Source organism: Ctenocephalides felis, unplaced genomic scaffold, assembly GCF_003426905.1.
Source record: "Ctenocephalides felis isolate EL2017-DRISC unplaced genomic scaffold, ASM342690v1 CF-g0.4_SCAFFOLD_00229, whole genome shotgun sequence".
Classification (NCBI taxonomy): domain Eukaryota; kingdom Metazoa; phylum Arthropoda; class Insecta; order Siphonaptera; family Pulicidae; genus Ctenocephalides; species Ctenocephalides felis.
In genome coordinates this window covers 14,392-24,024 of record NW_020536383.1, presented here as the reverse complement: position 1 = coordinate 24,024, position 9,633 = coordinate 14,392, and the positions used below count along the sequence as shown (strand labels likewise).

The 9,633-nt window shown below is 31.5% G+C and overlaps 1 pseudogene; it reads left to right on the top strand.

The window, feature by feature from the left end:
• The first annotated feature begins 220 nt into the window (after positions 1–220).
• Positions 221–7,291, top strand: LOC113391194 (annotated as a pseudogene).
• Positions 7,292–9,633: the final 2,342 nt, after the last annotated feature.

The window sequence follows — 9,633 nt, the reverse complement described above, 5'->3', positions numbered from 1 at the left end:
AAAATGGAATTATATGCGCCTGCGATTACAATAAATACATACATAATTGAGAATAAAATTAATTTTTTCATATGGAAAGTACATAAACTTCGAAATAACAAGTGCACAAATAATCCAATTAACTAATTAATTCATATGTATTAAACAATAATTTTTTCAATTCCTTTGCATTAGGAAATACATAATAAAACTTTTTCAAATCTCATGAGGAGACGCGATCCCGTTTGGCCTGGGCGACAAACTATGATATGATCATGCGGCACAACCAGGAGGCGACCGACGGCCTGCACACGTACAAGCTGAAGGAAAACAGTTTGGCTGATTTGGTAAGACAATCGTAAATAACAACGTTTTATTGTATATAATTAAATAAATATAATATTCAATTCGATTTCATCAAATACTTTCTCGCTAAATCTTTATCAAAGTAGACTATTTGATTTTCTGTGCAATTATATTTATCATTAACTTCTCGAAGTGGATTTGTTACACATAATTGAAAACGAACGAGTTTAGTGTGATCATTAAGACCAAGTACTCTATCGTTATACTAAGTAAATCGACTAATTTTAATTTTAACAACGTCAAAAAAACTACTCATTTTTTCAAACTTGTCGTAAGGCCGTAATATTTTAGTAAGTCCTATAAGACATGATATATATATATGTAGCCAAAAAAGTTCCATAAAAATTGACCTAAAATTTTTTTCAACATTAATTACAAGAAAACGGCTCGGTAGATTTCCACCTAAAACTAATCAGTATCATTCCCTACTATATCTTTCGAACAGTTATTGATTTTTTAAAATCGATTCGGTATAGTATGAGCTTAAATGTGGGCAAACTTTTTTTTCAAATTGCAAAGAAACGGCTCAGCCGATCGCTGCACAAAACTGAGAAAAGATAATCCACATCAAAATACATTGAATGGCTTTTAAATTTTTGAAATCAGTTCAGGCGTTTTTAAGCAAACGTCGATGAAAGTTCTAATTTTGACCAACGCCAAAAAACGATACTGATTTTTGCAAACTTTGACTAAATTTCAAAATTAAACGACTTGTCGTAGGACCGTAATATTTTAATAAGTCTATGGTATCTACTGTCAAAAAAAATTCATTAAAATCGTCGAAAAAAAATTTTTGGCCCGGCCGATCTTTACCAAAACTCAATCAGGTCGATTCCCAACCAATATCTTTCAAACGGTTTTTGAATTTTCAAAATCGATTCAGAATTGCGGTCTAAAACGTGGACGAAAAATTTTTCGAAACGGCTTGGCCAATCGTCGCACAAAACTGAGAAACATTAATCCTAATCGAATGGCTTTTAAATTTTTGAAATCTGTCCAGCCGTTTTTTTATGGAAACATAAACTTCTCCTTCGGGAAGTTAAATATTAAAATTTGAATTAATCTGCCGCGCTTTTAGAGTTGTGTGAGGCACGTGTTTGATTTTAAATAATTTGTAATAAAAACAATTACAGCATTGAATAATCTGCAATAGTGTCTCACAATATGAAACCTTACAGCAACTCAAGATAAATTGATTTAATATTGATAAGTCAATTATTTGCACACGTCATGAAACTTGCCTTAGAGCAAAATACCATTTACAACTAGTTTATTATTTATTTTTTTATTAATTATTACAATATTTATGTGTAGAAAAAAAAATCATTTCAAACTTCTCCCAGATTATGTTCTATGTCTGATGAAAAATACATAACATTTTTGCAGTCTCCCAAGCAATATCAGCAGCTGATGGTAAAACTGACCAAAGTAACAGACGAAAGCTTTCTGACAACGAGGAAATATTAACCTCATCACGAGGCTTTGATGCTGATTTACCTGACGAGGTAATTTCAATCATCATTACTAATTTGCATTCATCTATTTAAAGGCAAAATTTGGAAGTTACAAAAAAATAGTTTAGGTTAAAGAAACAGTGATTTATAATTGATTTTCTATACAGGTAGATTGGCGCGAAAGAGGTTTTATTACACCGCCAATAAATCAATTGACATGCGGTTCTTGCTACGCCTTCAGCATTGTCCATACCGTTCAAGGGCAAATTTTTAAACAAACGGGCGATCTAAAATATTTAAGGTAACATTATCCGTTAAAACTTTACAATCGAGAAGAATGGCGACACAAGCAAAAAAACAACGTTTAACATTTTAAATATAAGCTAGTTCTCTTTCATACTTTAGCTCCAGCTGAATACACAGTAAATATTTTAACATGTCTATTACCACAAAATGAACTAACTTTTCCATGCATTCCAGACAAATAGATTTTTTTTATTTCATCTTTTATCGGTAACACGTGTTAGTATTGGGTTTTTCGGAAAGTAACTTCGTTTTTATAGACATTTTGGCACGTAATTTTCGTACAATAAACAATTACTTTAATAAATTATGTATTGGCAGTTTTGATCGAACATCTTTTGTCATATTTCTGGTATTAGCACAATTTCGAGAACATAATTTTTTTGCTCGTTATTGGCAAAAAACTGATCAAAGTGCTTTTTGACATGCTGATTTGAGGTAAATGTATTACCGCTTAAAAATTATTTTATTGGCCGGAACAAATAATGCTCCCGTGATGGCAGGTCTGGAGATTATGATAAATGTAACATTGGGTCCCATTCAAGCTACAGAAGCTTTTGGCGATTGACCAAACTTATGTGAGGTCTTGCGTCGTCTTGATGCTGGACTATACCTCGTTTGTTTATCCAGCGAGGTTGTTGATTCTGACATTTTCTATTGAAGTATATCATTTAGTTTATCCAGCTGATGACATAAGGCATCCGAAATAATCGTTATGTTATCCTGGAAAAGCTGAAAAATGAACAACTCTTTAAAATCTTACCAAACATACTGCATCACCTTTTTCTGGCAATTTTCAGCTTTGCACCTGTTTTCAGCAGGTTCATCTTGTTTGTTTCATAGGTAATTGCGTGTATTGTATTCTTTACATCCCATTTGACATTCCCAGTGCGACGCCAGTGCGACTACACACATTTCTTTCTATAAGAACCATATTTTGAGTTTCGAAGAAAGACTTTTGAGTGGTCATGAACTGTTAAGTTTGATAAATTTTAACTCAATCGGATCTCGTGTATTGTTATTCGCCGGTTTGCATGAACTCATATGCCTTTCTCGCGTCTTGATCAGCTTCAACCATACTTCTTGAACTTGGTGCACTTTTGACATCAAAATACCATCAGGAATGAAACTCAGCAAATCAGTTTTGGCACTATCGTATCGATCAATTTCATTTTGACTTAAACAGTATTTTTATTTTTTTATTGCAAAAGAGTAAAATATGTCGAAAATGCTGATTATTAAATGTGTTATTTTACAATCTTATAATTCGCCAACGCAAGTCAATTCTATCTATTGACAATAAACTATACTAATTTACAACCTGGTAATAAAACCAATATGGACTTATGGCATACAATTGTGCTAATGCAACGAGCCCAGTCTAAAATATTAAGACAGCTGTGTGCATTAGCACAATTGTATGCCATAAGTCCATATTGGTTTTATTACCACGTAGTAAATTAGTAATCTAGGAATTTAGATTATCAGTCTTCATATTGAATTTATAAACAGAGTTATAAAAATCAACAGTGTCAAACATTTTCATAAACTAGAACATTGTTCAAACTCTATAGTCACTCAGCTTCTTGAGTCACCAATTTCAAGAAGACTGAAGAAGAAACTGCCCTATGATAATATTGCGACCTTTAGCACTATCATATATTTGCACATATAAACACTGAACAGTATTGGTGATTTCACTTATTGGAGAGATTCTCCAACTATATTTATTTATCACAATAATTTACATGTATGTTTGAAAGTGTGTGTGTATGTGTGGGTAATGTAAGCCAAATAACTCATAGACTTATACTGTATTCAAATTGCTATTGAAATAATAATAATATAAAAAAAAAAACTTTTAATAAAACTTGCCAACACACTTTAGTTACCTTCTTACCTTTTTGCCATTCGAATAACAAACCGGGAAAACAAAAACCATAGTACGTGATACAAAACATTGAGGCGAAGACTATTTTTGGCTGCGATAGTATTTGTTATTCTGATTATTACAGAGGTACATAAAATATTATAATACATATAGACATATTACAGCGAACAGCAGATTATAGATTGCAGTACCCGAATGGGCAACTATGGTTGCGGCGGTGGGTCACTGCGCAATACCTTACGTTATATAGAAAGGTCGGGCGGACTAATGAGATACCAGGATTATCCTTATAATGCTAAGGTAAAATGCAACAATTCTAATTAATAATGAATAAAAGATCGACTGAATTTATCGCATATTTTCTTAAACAGTACAATTTATTATTTGTATGCAGTGATTCATAATTTCAACTTAATCGATATATATTATTTGGCATTCTACGGTCTACCTCACCACATTTAAGAGCTTAATAGCTTTTGTCTGCTTTGCTTAAGGTTCAAGTTCACGAACCTGTTAAATACGTAGCATATCATTAAGTTCTTTCGAAATCGATTTATTTGCTTTTCTCTAGATGTTATATAATAAGACTACTGCCCTGTTTTACGCAAAACTCCCTTTTGATTTTAATTTCGGAATGCCAACTTCAAATTTTAACTTTCCTGTTCCGATCAGACAAATCAAATTACTCTATAAGTGTTTGATTCCTTATTTTATTTATTATGATATTTCAAACCTCTCAGAATACTAATTAATAGTTTTCTTAATAAATGCATTGTCCCAGCTTCGGTATTCTTATCATTAGTATTTCCCGCGTATACAGTATCTGTCATTGGTATAGTACGTATTGAAGTATGTATTTAAAAAAATCCAAAAGTATTGGTTTGAATAAAATGTTTCAATTGCAGCAAAATAAATGTCATTACGACCGGCATAAATCTGTGATCAATATCACTTCATGGGCTATTTTACCAAGCCGAGACGAAGATGCGCTCGAGAACGCTGTTGCCAATATTGGTCCAATAGCGGTGTCGATTAATGCAAGCCCGGAAACGTTTCAACTTTACAGGTAGGAAGTATAGTTTTTGTGCAATAGTGCTATGTTAATTTGTCAATGTGGTGTATGGCATCGTGCCTTAAGACAAATTGCTGAACTTCCCGGATCGCAACGAAATGTTCGAAGAATATTAAATGTTTTCAAATAAATAAATAAATTGTCTAATTTATAAGAATTATATAAACTGAATTGCAAAGTTGAAAATATTTGTTTGAAGTATATTACAACTTAAGTTATAATTACAATTAAAATCTGAATTATTTTCGATATACAAAAAAAAAAAAATTGAAAAAAAAATTAAACAACATTTATTTTGTTAAAACAAGCAGAAAGTTCTTTGAATCATTCAAATCGGACGTTTAGGTTCTCTCAAAAACAGCTATTTTTTGCACATTTAGCTCTGTATCTCCGAAACCGCTGGCCTGCCAAAAACTAATAACCATACTTTTCCCCGTCATTATACGAATTGAATGTTTTTTGGATCATTCAAATCCGATGCTCCGATCACTCAAAAATTCGATTTCTATTTTCTGCATATTTTGCTCCGTATCTCCAAAACGGCTGGATCTGCCTCTGCCAAAAACTAATCAGCACATCTCCCTATCAATAGGAATCGAATGTTTTATGAACCATTCAAATCGGTTCATCCGTGCACCGACACACACACACATCTATTTTTTCTGAGATATGCCAAAATGTTCAGAATCCTTCAAAACGCGAAGAAAGGTAAAAATTTTCAATTGCAATTTTTGGACGATTACAATAACTTACCCTACGGGAAGTTAATAAAATTTTGAAGGCGCGATAAGCGTTGAAACTAATTACTGCGACAAGACTGTGGCAATGGTGCTCAACTTCTGACAGAATTGTGATTATGACTTTCGTCATGTTATACAGTCACTTGTCTATATACCATTTTGCCCGTATTTTCCCCATATATAATAAATCATATGTCCAGTAATCGAACGTTGAAAATATAATATATATTTATTTAAAAAAAATTACTAAAGCCTAAATTAAAATTAAAATCCAAATCAATTTCGGTATTTAAGAAAAAAAATCATCCTTCCCCCACGAAGTAATGCCTAACGCCGGTTTCCGTGAAGACCAGAGGCAAGAGCAAAGCGAAGGTTTTAGTCGGTATTATACCCAGGCGGTACTGAGTCCGACATACCCAAACAAAAGACCAGTTTGGCGCATCAGTTTTTTCTAGGGTACGTCAAAATGTTCAGGAGGCTTGAAAAGTACATTTCGTTAATTTAAAAAAAAAAAAACTACGAAAATTTTTACCTAAAACTAATCAGTATAAGTTCAAACCAATATCTTTCGAACAGTTTTTGATTTCTTAAAATCGATTCAGAATTGAGAGCTAAAACGTGGACGAAATTTTTTTCATTTTTCTGCTATTTATAAAGAAACAACTCAGACGATCGTCGCACAAAACTGAGAAAGCATAATCCACATCGAAATACATCGATAGGCTTTTAAATGTTTGAAATCGGTTCAGGCGTTTTTGAAATTTTGAAACATCAATGAAAGGTAATTTTGACAAACGGCAAAAAAACGATACTAATTGTTAAAATTAAACGACTTGTCCTAGAGCCGTAATATTTTAGTATGATCTATAAGACTACTTCGAAAAAAAAAATCTTTTTAACACTTTATTACAAGAAAACGCCCCGGTCGATCGATCTTTACCAAAACTAATCATCACGATTCCCAACTAATATCTTTCTAATGGTTTTTGAATTTACAAAATCGATTCACAATTGCGGGCTAAAACGTGGACGAATTTTTATTCAGTTTTCTGCTATTTACACAGAAATTGCTTGGCTGATCGTCGCGCAAAATTGGTATACGCTAGTCCTCATCGAGATACATCAAATGGCTTTTAAATTTTTGACATCGGTCCAGCCATTTAATAGCAAATGTATGCTTGTATGGCGGCATTCGATTATTTTATAATACATATTTGCAATGTCGCGAATATGGCGGCATTTGTTTGTTAAGGGTTAATTTAACATGGAAATAATTCTTGATAATTCCAGTGAAGGTATCTACGATGACATAAAATGTTCTTCAAAACACGTAAATCATGCAATGCTGCTAGTTGGATACACAAAGAAGTATTGGATACTCAAAAATTGGTGGGGTAGTAATTGGGGTGAAAATGGTTTCATGAAACTTCGTCGAAATGTTAATCGATGTGGAGTAGCAAATTATGCTGCATATTCTTTGATATGAACAAAATCATGTATCAATAATAATAAATGAAGAATTTATTAAATATATGTTTGTATATTGTTGCTGTGTTTAGTCATGCTATTTGCTTTTGATTTTATTTTTAAGTTTGTGGAACAGATATAATACCCAATTTATCTAATATTTAATATAGTTTTTTATTTCGATCATATTTTATTTAATCATTTTTAAAATTATCAATTCAAGAGAACAAATGATATATCATGTTAGTGGATAAAATAAAAAAAAATGGTATAAGATTAAACAACTGATTTAGAAATTTTGAAACAAACTCGACCCTTGTTATTGTTTTTTAAAATCTAGCCAATAATTATTATTTTTTAATTATTTTATTTATTATCCTTTGCCGAAGAGGGGCCGTTCAAGTATTAGGTAAGCACTATAGGGGGGCGGGGGGTTGTTGATTTGCTTATTTTGGGTTGACATGGGAGGCAGGGGAGTCTGGATGATGATTACGTCATAGGTAGTATTTTTATTTATTTACATTAATTGCAAAATGTTTACGTAAGCATGGGGGTAGGGGGTAAGAGCTTTGCTTACTTTTGCTGACAAGAGGGTTGGGGGGGTAAATAATTGTAATAAATCTACTTACGTAATACTTGAACGATCCCAGAGCAGACATAAGATTAAACTAAAAAGTATAAGTGAAAAAAATCTAGATAGCTCAGTTCTGTACACATTCACAAATAAACCCATTTCTGGACATGTTAGCTGGAAATGTAAAAAAAAAGTGCCAAAATAGGATAAATAGACTATTTCTGTTTGAAATAATTACAGTTGAGAATTTCAATTTCAACATTTTATTTAAATAAAAACACTTCTCTAAAGTACAAGGAAGGCATTCAGCACCTGGTTGTTGACAACGGTCATACCCATCATATATGTGTGCGCAGCAGTGAATGTATTAAATACCATTTCAATACAAACAAAATATGAGCAGATAGATTTACAAGTAAATCAACGTGAATCAAACTCCAATTCAATTTCAAATTCATTAAGTTAATGTAAAATTCATTAAAGTTTAGTAAAGCTCATGAGAGAATTAATATTTTCTGTGATCCTATCTATCAGTCAGTTTAATAATATTTTAAATAAATATATTGGAATTATTCAAAAAGGTATTAATTTAAAAACTATTCAGAGCTATAGAGCTCTGAAAATTGCAAACTGCCATGAATGAGAAATTTTATTAGAGCTCATAATACTTAGCACAAAACTGGCCCTTGCAATTCAATGATTCTACTATTCATATTAATTTTGCATGATAAATGAATAATCCTTCAGACTGTTGATCAAAAGTCCTTAAATCTGCAGCCAGAACATCTGGCCAAAAATTCATTCCAATGAACGGTGATAAAATTGAACACATGGCTTCTAGTAAAACCATTATGACTAACCTCAGGAAACTATCTAAAACAAAAAATAAAACAGAATAAAAACAGAAACGGGATTAAAACACACAAGTACTCACCAGTTATGGCCACTCAAGTATTTAATAGTTTTTGAACCAACAAATGCTAGAAAAGAACTTTGATATAAGAATAAAAAGGATTAAAAACCCAAGTGATGCAACTGCAGAAAAATAACAAAAAGGAAACTAATGCATACTTACAGCTAATATACACACACTACAATATATAACATGCAAGCATTTACAAATGGAATAAAAATATATATAAATATATAAAGAAAAATGCAATACATAACAATTGTACATATACAACATTAAAGTGGATTACGGAAATTGTAAGTTACTTAAAGCATCCATTAACGAAGTGACCACTTTTATTAACAGAAGGAAGTAACAAAATAGATGAGCTTTTAGCTAAGCATGTATATTAAGCACAGATTGCTAAAATTGAGGGAAGAACAAACAAGTACCGGACAAATGTTCAGAAATTATTGTACTATATTTTTATGTAGAAAGTAAATTTGTAATATTTGAATTTGTTAGAATCACGTTAACACATTATTAAAGATGATTATGATGTAGAAAGGAATAAAAAAAACAAATGTGGTTAAATGTTCATATATATTAGAATAATAGCAGAATATGAAGTGAACTGCAACAAAATTATGTCCAGATTATCAAAAACACATTACAAAAAACGTAAGTATTATAATTGCATGCAAAATTGGAAATAATGATGTGAATAAAAAAATAATAACAATTAAAATAGATTATTTTTGTTTTTCCACTTTAATAGTCTTTGAAGAAAAACAAGACTTTATATAAAATTGTATAGAAAACGATACTTCAGATATAGATGGAAAATAGACGTCTATATCAATTAACAAGTATATTCCATTCCAATAATTTCTGC